Genomic DNA, 18,338 nt, shown 5'->3' on the forward strand with positions numbered 1-18,338 from the left:
GTTTATTTATTTAAGGTAGTTAATTTTTTTTATTTTATTTATTTAGTGCAGATGTTCCAGTTGTTGTGCTTTAAATGTATCGTGATGTGGGGATGATGTCTCGTCTCCAAAGCACATCAAACATGCACTGCGGCTTTGAGTGCAGGAAATGCGTTCTCTGCTGACTCCAGGCCATGTGGGAATGCTTTGGGTGATCTAGAGTTTGATTGCTGTCGAGAACATGTGTTTATCTGGTCAGATGTGCTCTTTGAGGTCCTCTGGCAGCCATTAGATCCTCCTCAGATTGAGCAGTGGTTTCTCTCACAGTTTCTGTGAAATGTCGTCACGTGCCTGGGTCATATTTCTGTCTTTAAGACATTCTCTGGTGCTCTTGGTTTAGGGGTTGTGCTGGTCATCTTCCCGCTCATAAGTGACCGGACACCTAAAAATTAAACTTCCTCCACCCCAGTAAAACCAATGCAATATTTTTCTTCAATAATATTTTTTCTTTTTAATTTTGTATTTTTAGATGCTTTGATGGGATTTTTTTATATTTATGCAATAATAATGGTCTATTTTTGCCATTTAAAATTATACAAAAATTATATATATATATTTAATATTATTGCAGTATTTCAGGTTAAAATAGAGACTAGGCCTTCAAAATAATTTTTTTGAAGGCAGATTTGGAATTATTTAAGAAATCCTGCAACCATGTGTGTAATCAATGGAGAGGCTTGAGAATTCACTAGTTCTCTTTTGAACACATTTAATGATTTTTTTTTGGGATGGTTTTGAATATATACTTAAAAAATCTCAAAGACTATTTATTTAGTTTTAGATATTTTTTGTTTTCTTAGAAATATAGATTTTTTTCTGTGAATTTGTGTTTTTGCCGATTTCCCATTCATTTCCTATGGTCGCTAATTTATGACCGAAGACAATGAACGCTACTTTTTTTTTTTTACGACCAATTAGCATACTCGAATCATGACCCTAATTTTTGTGTGTTTACATCCCTAATGCAAGTTTCATATCAGTCCGATGAAGCTGTAATTTTTAGCATTTCAAAACAGAAAATGTTCTTCTGACCGAAGAGCACCAGAGGGTTAACTGAGTAAATGACCCAAACTAACCACATGTTATATGACTGTCATATGCACTCTGACACACTCGTCTCTGGAAGGCTTCCTAAATTGTAATATTTAAACAAGCATTTTCTGTAAGGCTGTTTTAAAACGATATGTATTGTGAAAAGCACCATACAAATAAACTTGAATTAGATTGAGTTCCCTATGGAACAGGATTGTTTTATGCAGGAACTGTTGGATGTATTGGCATGGGCTAAGAAGTGATGCCTGGGAATATCATCTGAGGACATGTATTTATTAGGGATGCTCCGATCAATCGGCCGGAGATATTTGCAACGGCACGCAATATCTGGATGATTTTAATAGGCTACTTCAACATTGTGAAAAGTGTATGTTTTAGGTCGACACATATAGCAGAGAATAGACTGAGCACACGACTGTTACTAATGTGACTTACTTGACATTTAAAAAGAGTTATTAAACACAATAACTTGCGAAAAACAACTCCTTGCAGTCTCGCGCTGTCTGACACACACACACACACACACACACACACACACACACACACACACACACACACACACACACACACACACACACACACACACACACACACACACACACACACACACACACACACACACACACACACACACACACACACACACACACACACACACACACACACACACACACACACACACACACACACACACACACGTTCTGTTATTAAGCATTAGGTCTTAAAGTGACTGCCTGCTAATACTATAAACCTGCCGCTGTCTGTCAAACAATGACTACTGTTTTTAGTTCTTATTTTTAATAACAAAGATAAATTAAAAGAACAAAAATAATGGTCCACCCCTAGTTCAGGTGTCTTTGTTTACCTGGATGTTCTTGATGTTAAGTTTTAGGTTGACATAACTACCAAGTCAAGCAAAGAGTTTTTGGTATTTAAATATCGGCATTACAGTTTTTGTTTGTTTACATTGATGTTAAAATTCTATTGTCAGATTTGTGACGTACATTTTTGCTGGTCACTTTCAGAAGTTGTAGCGATGCTTTCTTTCCCCAGAAAGAATGTCAAACATAAATGTTATCATTCTCAGTTTTCAATTTTTTTTAATAGAATTTAAATGGATTTTTACACACTTGATGCAATATCGAATATCGCATTATTATTTAACAAGGCATTGCATATCGCACAGCCCTAGCTTTAATTAAAGCTACACTGTGTAACTTTAGTTTATTCTTAGCTAAAAACACTTAGTTCTTTCAAAAATATATGTGCTCATTAATGTATATTTACTTCTTTCAAGTAATAAAGTATTCTCGTAAGTTTATAATATGCCATTGAAAACACATACGGGTGAGGGTTCGAATGCGGGTCGCCATGTTGCCCCTCCATCTTGAAAGTACATTAGCCAAAGAGGGACATACCCGTAAATTCAAGCTTTGCCTTTGGCGTTTTAACACTCGATGACACCGTGACGAATGTGGACGAGGTCGAACTGGAAGCCATGTTAATCTTGGACTAAATCGGCCACCGTAGGAGTTAAAACGAAATCGGAATTGAGAGGAACAGAAACTAATATTCACTGGATGGTCATATACAAGTTCACCACTAGATGGGGGAAAATATCACACAGTAGCTTTAATGAACATTACCCACAGTCTACTTTAATTACTTTTGTTAATATTATACCTCTGTGATTATGGTATCTTTCCTTAATCATCTGAAATATAAATGTGTTTAGTAGTAGTATCTGATGCGGAGCACGTCTTGAATGCTTTCATTCATGTTTCACCATAGATCCTGTTTTTATTAATAATTTGGGTGCATTTTATAGTTAATTTTGTGTTTTTCAAAATAAATGAATAATGTTGATTCCGCATTTATCATTCACAGCTGTTGAAATAGCAATTGTGCAGGACATAAATTAGTTTGCATATCCGCCCACAGAAAAATAAATAGATATAAAAATGACCAACACAGAACTATTGATCCACGCTACTAACGTTACGAATCTATGCGACAGACAAACTGTGTGTTAATGTCGCAAAATGATCACCAGATCGGTTTAGATAACACCTCATGTAAACTGACAAAAAAGTGTGCATGTAAAAGCCAAGTTACGAATGTTTTTGTAAACATCGTAAGTGGATCTTTTATTTTCGAATTGATTGATTGATTGATTGATTATGAACTTCTGTGAAACAATTGTTCAATAGTGAACATTTAAAGTATAGGGTTCATTTTTACATGCTTGTTTGGGCGTCTGTATTCTCAATCTCAGGTTGTTTTTAACCTTTATTCGTTAAACCAATTGATTCTAACAGGGTCGTCTAGTTTTGCCAGTTTTTTGGCAGTGTTTGTGGCCTGATGCTCAGGATGTGGCAAGCTTGGCAGGTCCATCCTCTACAGTAACGTTTCTTTCCTTTGTGAAAGTATTGTGAAACCTGTGCAAATAAACACCCCATTTGACTGGTGATTTTTTTAAAGGCCTTTAAAAGCTTTCCTTAGGCCTAGTGTTTCCTTTTAGGGTCAATGGAGCATGACCGCCTCACCATCATTGGCTAATGAGCTCAGTAAACTGGTCTTCTGTTCCAGCTGCTCTCAAACTGGTTCTGAGTTATTTGTCTTTGAATATCTTTAACCATGTGTGTTTGAGCAGGCGAGCTACTCTTGTTCTCTGTATTCAGAGGATTTTCTTGGTAAGATTACAGTCTCGTTTTGAAGCCCCATTAAGAGGGACTTCTCTCCACTCGGGATTAATCCGATCTGGCTCATTCCTGCTGGGAGAATCTTCTGGGTTCAGATCCTACATCTGAGTCAGGACTGCCCTTAATGTGTCCACACATAGCCTTATCCACCGGCTTGTCTTTATAGACCCAAAGCACTGGATTTGACCTGTAAAGTTACATGACATTGTTTACTTGTAAGCTGTTTTACTTACATCTTTCTGCGGTTGAAACACTTGAGCTATTCTATGTGACGTGATACGGATTTCGGTAAGTTGTCCTGTATCCTTTAACACACTTTCAGAAGCTCATTCATGTTTATTTCGTGCTGTTACTGGTATTAAAGCGGAAAGAGAAGATCCGTTCATGTTTGCTCCGCGCTGTTGGTTCTCTTGAGCTGAGCCAGAGCCATCTCACGCCACAGCGCCAAAACGGTATTTATGTTTTTGAATTTTGTTTAAATAAATAGACTAATCGATTCTTGGGATTTTAAGAATCGATATTGTTTTGTAAAAGTGAGAATCGATTAAAATCGAGAAATTTATATTTTTTTTTACCCAGCCCTAGTAACTATACACATCACAGCATGTAAATAGGAAAATGTTGGCGTTATTTTGTCACTTATTGAGCAGTAGGCTAGCTGGAGCTGTTTACCTCCAGTCTTTGTGCTAAGCTAGGCTAGCTGGAGCCGTTTACCTCCAGTCTTTGTGCTAAGCTAGGCTAGCTGGAGCCGTTTACCTCCAGTCTTTGTGCTTAGCTAGGCTAGCTGGAGCCGTTTACCTCCAGTCTTTGTGCTTAGCTAGGCTAGCTGAAGCCGTTTACCTCCAGTCTTTGTGCTTAGCTAGGCTAGCTGAAGCCATTTACCTCCAGTCTTTGTGCTAAGCTAGGCTAGCTGAAGCCGTTTACCTCCAGTCTTTGTGCTTAGCTAGGCTAGCTGAAGCCGTTTACCTCCAGTCTTTGTGCTTAGCTAGGCTAGCTGGAGCCATTTACCTCCAGTCTTTGTGCTTAGCTAGGCTAGCTGAAGCCGTTTACCTCCAGTCTTTGTGCTTAGCTAGGCTAGCTGGAGCCATTTACCTCCAGTCTTTGTGCTTAGCTAGGCTAGCTGAAGCCATTTACCTCCAGTCTTTGTCTGACACACTCACTGCTAGCATAGCTTAACACAGAGTTATGGCACGGAGATGAGAGTGGTGTGTATGGACTCATCTAACTCTGGGGGATATGGGGAATAAGATAAAGTCCCAAAAGGTTGGCGTGTTCCTTTAAGAACCACCAAAACATTGCTGGTCTAGAAGTAAGAAGCGATTGCGTCAGGGGTTACCCTGACCAACAAGACCAACACAAACTTGTGACCGCCATTTTAGAAATAGCAGCTAATGGAGCTAACAGCTGCTCGATTGTAATCTCCGTCTATACACATTACGGTGAGCTGAACGAATGCGTCGGATTCGCTGTGTTTTGATGGCGATGTCGGATCGTAAAGTCATGAGCATCAATAGTAACGCAACCTTCGCCATTGTTGATGGAAGGCTTGTTCGAGATGCATTCTTATGTGGCGTTCACACCGGACGCGATTCGCGCTAATCGCGTGAAGGTGGACGCTTGAACATTGAGTTTACTCGCTTCAATCGCGCACAACAGGCGTGAATTCGCGTCATGGGCGGGGCTTCCGCCAGCTGCTCGTCTCGTTGAGAAATGGCTGACATGGGCTGTGTTCACACGTCTTTTTTTTGTTAAAATCTTCTGTTAATGTGTGACAAAACGTAGTTTTAAGACTTTTTCAGTCGATAATGTAGTTGTTTAAAGCTCAAATCTGTGGTTTATTTATATAAAGAGGCGTTTTCGGAGTTGTGAGCTCCAGTGGATCAGCGGCGCTCATTAACCCGGCGAGAGCAGAATGCCATTTCGCGTCTCTGCATTGACTTAACATGTAAATCACTCGCGCGAATCGCGTCCGGTGTGAACGCACCATTAGAAAGCTCGTCAGTTGAACCAACTCAGAACCAGCTCATTGGTTCATTCTGGGGGAAAAGGGGGAATAGCGATGGCGTTTTTGCCCCTCAGTGCTCCATTATAGTCAGCTGATCTGTATATCTTTCCTTAAGATCCTTGAAATAACTTGTGCTACAAACATGAATGATAATCGTGTGAATTGGCGAGAGCTAGTGTGCAGTTTTGCTATTATTGTCTGGATGTCAGAGTTTTTTTTTTTTTTTAAATGTCTGTGGTTAACAAGCTCGAGTTATTTTAACTCTACGATGTGACATCAGTGATGAAGCCTTTTAAAAACTAACCCGACTACAACAGGCCTGATTTAACACTAATCACAGTTACAGTAATATCATCGTCTGTGGCTGCTACAAACCAGCTTCAAGGTTCAGCTTTATATTGCAGACATACGATTGGTTCCTACGCAGTTTGGAAAAGTATGGAAAAATCTTTGCAATTCCAGACTATTGCCCCTATAATAGACACACATACAGACTTTTGTATGAGCATGAGAAACCATTAATCTTGGCATATAGGACGATACACACTGAGCCACCCATTGCACCATCAGCCCTTTCCACTGTGTGGATTCTCCAGAGTGTGTGAAAGCAGACCTAAGGCCTTGATGCCCAAACGAAAGACACATTTTGAAGACTTTTTATTTTTATAGACCCTTGAACTTGGCAAATTCATGTGCGTCCATGCTTCTGTTTTCTTCATTGTAAGATGGCACTGATACAAAGGAAATACATTTGTGTGAATAGTTTCTCAAGGGCACGAAAAAGTTTCTTGTCCATGCAAAAGTTTTTTTTTTGCTTTTTTATTTATTTTAGGGGCTCTGTATGTTGTCATTTTGAGAAAATCAATGAAAAAAACCCTGTGAAAATAAAACATATTTACAGATGACTAATATATACCAAATATAAAGCTTAAAATTATGTAGGGCTGGTAGTCACTTCATCAGCATTTTACAGTTTAATTTGAGAAAAACTACTGTCGTATCATAAACACACAAACTCAAAGGTCTTCACGGCAACCCGTCAAAATAAAAGTTCAGCTAACTTGACAAATACATCACTGTTGTACAGTAGAATTTAGATATGTCTCAGTGTAATAATAATACTACTAATGTAATAATAATAAATCATCAAAACTTTATTTTTTAAGTAATTACATGTTTTAATTTTAACCGGATGAAGCTCAGTTGTGCAGCTTTGTATGACAAAAATGTAATTTATTAAATTAATGTCTTCATTTGATTACTAGAAAATACATAACACATAATTTATGGGAAATCTTTTCATAGAAATTAAATTAATAAGAAAAAATATGGTTTTTATGAAATAAATTAAGGAGCTAGTTGCCTACTATTTACTAGTAATAATAATAATACATTTTATTTGTACTGCACTTTACATTTGGAACAAATGTGCTACAGTTAAGATCATTTAAGAAGGATAAAATGCTAATAAATTGAATAGTTAAAAGTCATAAGTTCTCCTAAAAATATTACAGTAATCAAACATCACAGACAATGGCAGACAGAGACCAGGGCAGCTCTGGCATAATGTCATTTACAGTTTTAGAAATGACTTACAGGTTCTTTACAGTTATTAATGTAAACATCCCAAAAGTACCGAAAAAAGATACCATTGGGTGCCAGTACCGATTAAAATGTGAACGCTACCCAACCCTACAGATGACTATTATACCAAATATAAAGCTGAAAATAATGTTGTATGAACTAGGGATGCAGTGATATGAATATTTTGGCCAATACCGATAACCGATAATTCTTTATATATCGGCCGATAATTCCAAATTTTTATTCAATTTCTGAGAGTCTGATTACATAAACAAAAGCCTCAACATTAATATCCACGTCCCAAACACACAATTATGATGTTTTTTATTATAATTTTACGTAGCCGATATGACAGACTCGCGCTTGCAACTGTATTTTCCTTTTTTTAAGTGTTTTCAATCATATTTCAAGCAATTCAAACCCATCAGTGCATATCTGAAGTGTCTCAGCTGAAGGAAATGCATTATTTATCAGCTTTAATATATCGGACAAATGTTCTTATCAGGCCGATAACATTAAAAATGAACATATATCATCGGATACCGATATGGTGGATGCATAGTATGATGTTAAATATGGTCTGAAAAATTTGAGTCTGGAAAAGTATGAAAATGTGTAGGAACCCTGTATACTGGCAACGGGTTTCGGTACCCAACCCTAATAATTAGTGTTAAAAGAAAGGAGGGTTTTAATTTTGACTGAGCTTTTAGATATTTCATCAAGTTTTATGCGTCATTAATCTTTCCCGTCAGTAATAGGATCCAGCTGATGCTAATGGTACAGTAGGCATTTCTGTCGAGCCTTGAATGCCACTCTGGCTGCAGCTGTTGGCATGAAACTGTTGCAGAAAGAGCTTGTGGGATTGGGTGACAGAGATGTAGGAATGTGCCCATCGTGTCCCAGCACACCAACTGGCCCCTGGAATCGGGATAAACCCATTCCCAATGAATGCTGAGTTTAGACCTCTGGATAAAATGTGAGGAGATTTCTCGCCGAGATGAAAAGCCGGATTGCGTCATATTGTCATGACGGAGTGTGAGGGTGAAGTTAGGATAGAATATGCCACCTCTACTTTTACATTATACCTCCACTTAGGGATCGACCGATATGGGTTTTTTTTTAGTGCCGATACCGTTTTTTTTTTTTCATCAGCTTTAGCCGATGAGCGATACGAGCTGCCGATATTTGGAGCCGATACTGCTTTTGCTCCCTCAATTTACAACATAAAAATGACACAATGATCATGATGATAACAATTTAAAATGTACAATTTAAAAAAAGGAACATTTATTGAACTAAAAAAAAAACTATATTAAACAAATAGAACAGGTAGAACAAGAGAAAAAAGAGTCCTGAATTCTGAAAATACATATTTAAGCATAAATAAAATAATTACACTATTGCACACAGTATCAACAAGCAAGCAGCATAATAAAGTGCTCACTGACTGTACTATACTTCATTTAAAACTATTTACAACCTAGTCATTTAACTAACCCAGCAATTGGGTTGTTTTGACCCAGCGTTTGGGTTAAATGTTTGCTTAAAACAACCCAATTGATGGGTTAGTCCATTTTCAACCCAGCTTGGGCTATTTTTAACCCAGCATTGTTTAGAGTGTATGTGCACTTCACTTAATCTCTTGTAGAAACACCAGCGGTAATTCAGGAGAAAATCTCCCAATGCTCCACGTGAAACTTCAGTCTTTCCACCTTTGACCATCGTGTCAATTCTCCATTGATTTTGATTAATATGCGCGAGGGAGAGCGAGAGAGTTTGAAGACGGTGAGAGCTGCCCTGTGGAAAAAAATATTGTTACACTTAAAAATAGCAAAAATCGGCCCGATATATCGGTCTAACACTACCTCCACTGTCGTTTTGCTTTTTATAGAGATAAAAATAATTTAAATCAGGTGGATAATGGCTGCTTCAATTCCATCAGCGAGTGGTTCGAGTCGACCGTAGTTTGCATCACTGATCACGTGACGAGATGACTGACAGGACGATGGCGGAGGATTCGTTGTGCAACAGAAGCATCAGACAAATGCCTATTTTAAAATGCGTGTTCAGCACCACCGCTTCCTATTCACAGAGTACACAATCACGAAATAGAAAGTGAAAGTAAACGCTAGCGCTCATTAGGGATGGCTCGATACCACAATTTTTTATTCGGTACGGTAACACTGAACCTAACACTGAACCTACGGTGAAACTGAATCTTCCGCCGTATATTGTTATTATTGCTCAGTTCAGTTTTTAACTGTAGCGTCTGTTCTCTAACTGAACTAAATTATTTGTATTACTATAAAACAATCAAAATGATATCGATACGACTGTTTATAATTTCATACAGCTATATCTATAACGAAAAAACATTTACAAGTCTTGACATCATATCCGGGAGATAAGCAAGATAATTTCTAAATCACACAAGTTCCCCAGATACAACTAATCCTGTGCGAATAGGGCTTTAGGCTGGGCTGTGTAGTTGTAACCTTCTCTTAGCTCTTGATCATGTCTCTATTTGCACTTTGAATATTGATAATATTGAGTGCTTTGATTATGTTTGCACTTGATTTATGATCAGTTTGTGGGAAGGAGTTCAGTCAGGAAGTTGTAGAAGCTCAAATCATGTGCAGTTCTGAGATCTGAAGAGACGTTATACAGGACAGAAGCCAGTCAGTTGAGTTTATGCTAAACCTTGTGCTTGTTGTCTTTTACTGCATATGATCATTCATACTTAGAAAGTAGAACTGAATTGACATTGAGTTAAAGGATTAGTTCACTTAAAAATGAAAATGTCCTGATAATTTCCTCACCTCCACCTCATCAGATGTCTTTATTTCTTCAGTGGAAAAGAAATGAATTTTTTTTGAGGAAAACATTCCAGTATTTTTCTGCACTTAATGGACTTCAATGGGAACCAACGTTTGAAGGTCCAAATCAATGCAGTTTCTCAAAGGAAGGGCTTCAGAGGCTCTGACCGATCCCAGACGAGGAAAAGGGTCTTATGACTAGTGTTGTAAAAAATATTGATATTTCGATATGTATCAATACTTTTCCTCATGACAGCGTGTTAGTGTTGGTGTGACCGGTCTGAATCTCGCGCGGTTAATTCTACTAATTCCCGCGGATTTCGCGCTGTTATCTGAAGCACACACACATACCGTAATAAAGCCGCCTCTAACATACAAGTGCAAAAATGAGCTCCTTTTCCAGCTTATTAATGGTCAAATACACTCATAAAATATCTCAATGCCCATCTTGGTGAGTATTAACGTAAACACAGTCGTAAACCGCTCACAGGAACAGTGGGAACCAGGTGTGCGTCAGGTCTTAAAGGGACAGAAGTTATTTATTATTCAAACTACAAAAAGACAAACGATCACTTCCTGCTCTTGACTGATTAACCGTAACTTTAATGGATTAATCTGCTTTTTAAATTTTTTACAATGTGTTTCTAAATGAAGTTCCGAGTAAATATTTCCCCCTCCAAACGGCCCTGCTCCCGAGGTAGTACTTTTACAAAGTTCAAGAACTTTCGGGGTTGGGACTTGGGACATGCTGATTGGTTGAGCTCACGCAGCATTTTATTTCAACTGGCATTTTTAAAAGTCTTGCGAGGTTCGTTTGCGTTCAGTAATCTCAGTTTTGCTCTTTGTCTGATGGCGTGCGTTCGTCTCAGCAATCGCACGGTCAATGTCCGTAATAGCTGATAATAACATACGTGGTCTTATTTTAAATCTAGCTTTACGAGCTTTCAGAATACGCTTTAGTATCAGTGCCTGTCTCTTATCCGCTGTTTTATTAATTACTAGGGCCCTAAAATTTCCGAGTTCACGGAATGGCGGAATTGGCATATTTACGCGGAAACTAGTGTTAATGCAGAATTTAACGGAATTTCGCATATTTGGAATTAAATGCTGTTTTGTGTGGGAGAAGAACGTATGTCTGGGGAAAATGCAAATCTGGGCAACACAACACCTTGCGTCATTTCAGCTTCCCCTTCAAAATAATGAAAGTATGGCGAAGCGACTCCAAGACTGCTTTCGTCGGCGAAAAAGTTAAGAAACTCAACGATGAGCCCTCAGTACCGAGCCGATCAGTACTTGCCGTATTTTGCCTTGTTTTTAATGCACTTTATGGAAAATAATGTCCCCATGAACTTGAGAGAAAATTAGTTGCGCGGGACTGCGGTAGTTCTTAAAGTGACAGTAGCACTGATGATGCCTGTCTTTAAAGGGTTAGTTCACCCAAAAATGTAAATTCTGTCATTAATTCCTCACCCTCATGTGGATGGACACCCATCAGACCTCCGTTCATCTTCAGACACAAATGAAGATATTTTAGTGTAAATCTGATGCTCTGAAAGGCCTCCATTGGCTCAATGCACTTTACACTCTCAAGACCCTTAAAAGACACTAAAGACGTCGTTACAAAGTCCATCTCACTACAGCGGCTCTACAATAACTTTATGAAGACGAGAATAGTTTTTGTGCGCAAAAAAACCCTAAATAACGACTTATATAGTGATGACGATTTCAAAACACGGCCTCATGAAGCTTCAAAGCGTTATGAATCAGTGAGTCGATTCATGATTCGGATCGCGTGTCAAACTGCTGAATCGACTCACTGATTCATAACGCTTCGAAGCTTCATGAGGCCGTGTTTTGAAATCGTCATCACTATACAAGTCGTTATTTAGGGGTTTCTTTGTGCACAAAAACTATTCTCGTCACTTCATAAAGTTATTGTAGAGCCGCTGTAGTGAGATGGACTTTGTATCGACGTCTTTAGTGTCTTTTAAGGGTCTTGAGAGTGTAAAGTGCATTGAGCCAATGGAGGCCTTTCAGAGCATCAGATTTACACTAAAATATCTTCATTTGTGTCTGAAGATGAACGGAGGTCTGACGGGTGTCCAACCACATGAGGGTCAGTCATTAATGACAGAATTTACATTTTTGGGTGAACTAACCCTTTAATGTTCATCAAAGATCAACAGGAACAGAGAAAAGTGTAACTTTAATGATGATTAATCCATATTTCACTTATCATTTATGCAGTTAAGAAAAGTGTTGATAACTTTATTACATTTCTGTGTAGACTATGTCTAACAGGGAAGGCCATGGTTAAATATAACATTTATTATAATGGGTTTATGTAAAGATTGTTTTAAAGGGATAGTTCACCCAAAAATGAAAATTCTGTCCTCAAGTTGTTCCAAACCTGTATGAGTTTCTTTGTTCTGCTGAACACAAAAGAAGATATGTTGAAGAATGTTTGTAACAAAGCAGAGAGAACAACCATTGACTACCATAGTTGGGGAAAAAAATACTATGGTTGTTCTCTCTGCTTTGTTACAAACATTCTTCAACATATCATCTTTTGTGTTCAGCAGAACAAAGAAACTCATACAGGTTTGGAACAACTTGAGGACAGAATTTTCATTTTTGGGTGAACTATCCCTTTAAGTTAAATTAAATTAAGTTATTTTTTAAAGCCTAATAAATGTTGAAATTGGCGTCTTTCAGTTATACTGTAATGTAACGTCATTAATGTTTCATAGATACATTAGTATCAGTGATACCGTTGGTTCCCATTGAAGTCCATTATGTGCAGAAAAATCCTGGAAAGTTTTCCTAAAAAAAAAAAAAACGTAATTTCTTTTCCACTGAAGAAAGAAACGCATGAACATCTGATGAGATGGGGAGTGAGGAAATGATCAGGACATTTTTAAAACATTTGCCTTTAAAACATTTGCACCTGCAAACAATCTTTTCAGTCGTGTATTTCATCATTGCACTGCAAAAAATGCTTTTCTTACTTAGTATTTTTGTCTTGTTTTCAGTCCAAATATCTAAAAAATCTTATATTTAAGAAGCATTTACTAGACAAGCAAAAGTTTTTGTCTTGTTTTGGGGGAAAATAACTCAAAATTAAGTGAGTTTTTGCTTAAAATAAGCAAAATAATCTGCCAGTGGGGTAAGAAAAATAATCTTAATTCAAACAGAAAACAATATTATTTTTCTTACCCCATTGGCAGATTATTTTGTTTATTTTAAGCAAAAACTCACTTAATTTTGAGTTATTTTCCCCCAAAACGAGACGACAACTTTCGCTTGTCTAGTAAATGCTTCTTAATGTAAGATTTTTTAGATATTTGGACTGAAAACAAGACAAAAATACTCGGTAAGAAAAGCATTTTTTGCAGTGCGTTAAGTCTCGAGAACCCAATCTCAAGAAGTGTGTGTGCTTAAAAGTGAGTGTTCAGGAGACTAATCTGTCTTTCGCTTTGCTTTCGCAGGATTCCTTGGACTTCACAGCCACATCTTCAGCATTTTTAGCTGGATTTTAACCTTTCCCATCTGAAGACGGCCATGGAATCGGTAAATCCCATCTTTATTTCTGTTTGCGGCTGATGATGGTTTGGCTAGTTCCTCGTTTTCGGGCCGCTGGTTATGAGACAACCGATGCTGAGATGTCAGTGACATTGGGATGTATATTCTGAGTTGCTTTGGGAATGAGCTCCCTTTCGGTTATGTTTGAACACGCAGGTTTTATTTGTGAATGTGAAGCGGTGGAGTTTGTTTGAGCTAGTACCAACAGGCAGGTGGAAGGCTCAGCTCTGGAATGTGTGTGTTAAGAGCAGGGCTTATTGCGTGCCTGGGCTTTTGTTAAGGGTTTGTGTTTTTGAGTGTGTATTTTGCCTCCTCTCTGTATAAATGGGTCACTGCTTCCCTCTCCGCTCATGTGACCATGCAAGGTCTTCATCAGCCTGTAGAGCGACTGTGTTTTCCCCTTGAAAGCTAGCAGACCCGCTAACACAGGAAATGTGCTGTTGTGTTGTAAGAAACGGATATGAGTTCACTTGCAATGTTAGATTACAGTGCTGTCACACACTCCCCATTCAAACCACACAATTACTGAATGATCATGGGTGTAGCGATACACTCGTGATTCGATACGATACGATATTTTAAGCTTAAGTAGACTCGCGTCACATTTGAACGTCCGTGTTTACTCCAGTAAATCTGCTCATCATGTAAAGTCTCTTCAGAAGATTTGGGTTAGACACTCGATTAGTTATTTTAACGATGCCTTTATGACATCTTTAGAGGAATGGACTTTACATGGAGGGACAGAAATCGCTCAGGTTTCATAAAAAATTAATTTGAGTGGATTTGGGGTAAAATAACTCAAAGTTTTTGCTTAAAATAAGCAAATGATTTTGCCAATGGGTTAAGCTAAATAATCTTAATTCAAACAGAAAACAAGATTACCCCATTGACAGATTATTTTGCTTATTTTAAGCAGAAACGCCCTTAATTTTGAGTTATTTTCCCCCAAAACAAGACAAAAACTTTTGCTTGTCTAGTAAATGCTTCTTAATGTAAGATTTTTTAGATATTTGGACTAAAAAAAAGACAAAAATACTAAGTAAGAAAGGCATTTTTTGCATTGCGTTGAGCACACGATGACCGAATTTACATTTTTGGGTGAATTATACCAGATAAATTAGGGCTGGGCGATAAAACGATATCGATATGTGTCGCGATAGACACGTAATCGATATCAATAAAAAATACGTTCGATAAAACGTCCGATTTTTTTTCTTCGTCGGAAGAAACCAGAGGTTGCGAAGCACATTTGGTTTTGCATGAACAAAGACACTCGCTCTCTGGTAACCAAGCAACGTAGGGATTGACAGGCTAACAGCCAATCAGGTAACTGTATCTACACTCTATTAAACTCTGGGTTAAAAACAACCCAAGTTGGGTTGAAAATGGACTAACCCAGCAATTGGGTTGTTTTATACACACATTTAACCCAACCGCTGGGTTAACCCCTAGGAGTCTGAGCTGTTTTGGGGCCCTTTAGAAGTTTTGACATGCTCTGACATGTGTGTTTTTTTCAGTTGCTTATAAACACATTAATGGCAAAACAACCCATTCACTGGGTTAAAACAACCCAATTGCTGGGTTAGTCCCATCTGGGCTAGTGCCTTATGACAAAGCATCTAAACGCTAACAGTTACAAAGAAATAACGGAGGCACTGCACCTTAATGTGAGAGATAATTTTTAAGTGTTTTAGACTTGTTTATATTTTAATTATTTGAGTTTTTTTCGACGGTTGTGTTGACATTTCTGCCTTTATAACTGAGGGGATTATAATCAGAGGAAGGTTACGTTTAAAATAAAAATATTTAAATGTAAAATATTTTTCTCCTGGTCCTTATTTTAAATAGGTCATAAAAATATTAATAATTATCGATATCGACCGAAATGAAACGCTCTAGGATAAAATATCTATATCGCGAATAATATAATTTACATCAACGATATATCAATTAACGATGTATCGTTACACCCCTACTAAATGAATTGGCACAAATACGCCAGATAAGCACCATAAAGTTGCCCATTTGACCGCTTATATTCCAGCCTTGAACTGTTTACCAAGGGTGTAAAGTGGATATAATCGCGCAATAATCAATCATCGTTGGCTTGTGCAATGACAAGTCAAGAGAAGTGTTTGTCGTCTTTGCTTCACATGTGTGGAGTCACAGGAGGGAATATGTAGACTGGTTGTTGATGATTGATGTGTGTTTGTGCGGTTTAAGAGTATATTTATGCTTTGAGTTGTGTAGGGATGTTGTTTGCAGGTGTGGCTAAACTTGAGTGCCACAATAAAGGTGTGTCTCAATGTATCAATTTCGAGCATGTTTCGTAGATCGTGAATAACCGTATTGTGTATTGTTCACCCAAAATTAAAATTACTGTGCGAGGAGGAAAATGCAAGTTTTAGTGTCAGTATTATATTCAACTACTATATATATAATGTTGAATATAATGTGTAATAATGCAATAGGGGAATATTTGTGATTTTAATGTCTTACGTAGAGCCCTATGTTTTTGCAAATTACATTTTTTGCAAAATTAAGAAGTCCATTTTAATGGGTAAATTACATTTTTTAGTAATCATAAAGCATGTCTAATTAATTAAAATCATGAAACGTATACAATTTAACGTTAAGTTTAACAAAAATGGCCATATGAAAAATCAAATTCCGTTTTATTTTCTTTACCAAGTCACCAAAACTTTTCTGGATTCCATTTGAATGGTTTAATTACATTTTAATTATCAAAAAGCACATCTAATTAGTTTAAATCATAAAAGCAACCATTTTAATATACATTTTATTTAATTTCCACAATTCCCATTTCTATTGATTTTTATGTATTCATCAAATATTTATTCTGTGAAATTGTGTTATACAGTAAACATGTTACCAGTAAAAATTGGCCCTCGTTATTTTAAATACATGTAAATTTTTTGTCAGCCTTTTGCATTTGTGTCTTGAAGTATCGCAATATTATTGTATCGTGATATGTATTGAATTTTTATCGTATTGTGATATGTATCGAATTATCGTATTGTGATTTGTATCGAATTATCATATCGTGATTTGTATCGAATTATCATATATGTATTGAATTATCGTATCATGATATGGATCGAATTATCGTATTGTGATATGTATTGAATTATCGTATCATGATATGTATCGCATTATCATATCGTGATATGTATATAATTATCGTATTGTGATATGTATTGAATTATCGTATTACAATATATATCGAATTATCGTATTATGATATGTATCGAATTATCGTATTACAATATATATCGAATTAGCGTATCATGATATGTATCGAATTATCGTATCGTGATATGTATTGAATTATTGTATTGATATGTATCAAATTATCGTAAAGTGATATGTATTGAATTATCGTATCGTGATATGTATTGAATTATCGTATTGTGATATGTATCGAATTATCGTATCGTGATATGTATTGAATTATCATATCGTGATATGTATCAAATTATCGTATCGTGATATGTATTGAATTATCGTATCATGTGTCTCAAATTATCGTATCATGATCAAATTATCGTATCGTGATATGTATCGAATTATCGTATCGTGATATGTATCGAATTATCGTATTGTGATATGTATTGAATTATCGTATCGTGATATGTCTCAAATTATTGTATCATGATCAAATTATCGTATCGTGATATGTATCAAATTATCCAATCGTGATATGCATCGAATTGTGATTTTATGAGGGTATCGTTAAACCCCTATTTTCGATACATTGTTACGCCCCAATTATTTACAGCTGTCACTTTCAAAATCAATGCAACCAGCGGTAGATGTGACTCTTCCATATCTGAATATGAAAACTGCAGTGGATGTGAAGAACATTAGTGAATAACAACTTAAAAAATATATTCTGCTTATCTCCTTTTATGTTCCACCCAGAGACAGATTTTAGTTTTTGGGGTGAACTAGTCCTTGAAGTTGTGAAGCTGCTTGGCATCCAGGATATAAACAGCAGTCGGGATCTGTTTTTCCATGATAATCTCCGGCATTTTCTTTGTCTCTGTGGATCTTCTGGTGTTTACCTCTGAAATCAGTCCATATCTGCTTACCGTCAGGAGAAACTGATCACAGAGCTGAGTGTGTGTGTGTGTGTGTGTGTGTGTGTGTGTGTGTGTGTCTTATGTAGAGCCCTATATTTTTGCAAATTCCATTTTGTGCAAAAATAATAAGTCCCATTTTAATGGGTAAATTAAATTCTTTAGTAATCATAAAGCATGTCTAATTAATCAAAATCATGAAACGTGTACAATTTAACGTTAAGTTTAACAAAAATGACTTGTTTAGGGCCTTATGAAATGTTGTTTTCCCCTCAAATTCCGTTTTATTTTCTTTACCAAGTCACCAAAACTTTTCTAGAGTCCATTTTAATGGTTTAATTACATTTTAATAATCAAAAAGAGTACATAAAAAGAGTACATAAAAGATTTCTGATTTTAATAATCAAAAATCAGACCATATCTGCTTACCGTCAGGAGAAACCAAGGAGACTGATCA

At 36.8% G+C, this 18,338-nt stretch overlaps 1 protein-coding gene across 4 annotated transcripts in view; it reads left to right on the forward strand.

The window, feature by feature from the left end:
* The window catches only part of ankrd11 (ankyrin repeat domain 11), a 211,552-nt gene that overhangs the window by 45,950 nt on the left and 147,264 nt on the right, over positions 1 to 18,338 (forward strand). For all 4 annotated transcript variants that reach the window (XM_079805988.1, XM_079805990.1, XM_079805989.1 and 1 more), the window contains exon 2: positions 13,688 to 13,769. The gene's annotated coding sequence lies outside the window, so the exon portion shown is untranslated. The remainder of the gene's footprint in view (positions 1 to 13,687; positions 13,770 to 18,338) is intronic.

Source organism: Gobio gobio (genome assembly GCF_949357685.1).
Source record: "Gobio gobio genome assembly, chromosome: 2".
NCBI lineage: Eukaryota > Metazoa > Chordata > Actinopteri > Cypriniformes > Gobionidae > Gobio > Gobio gobio.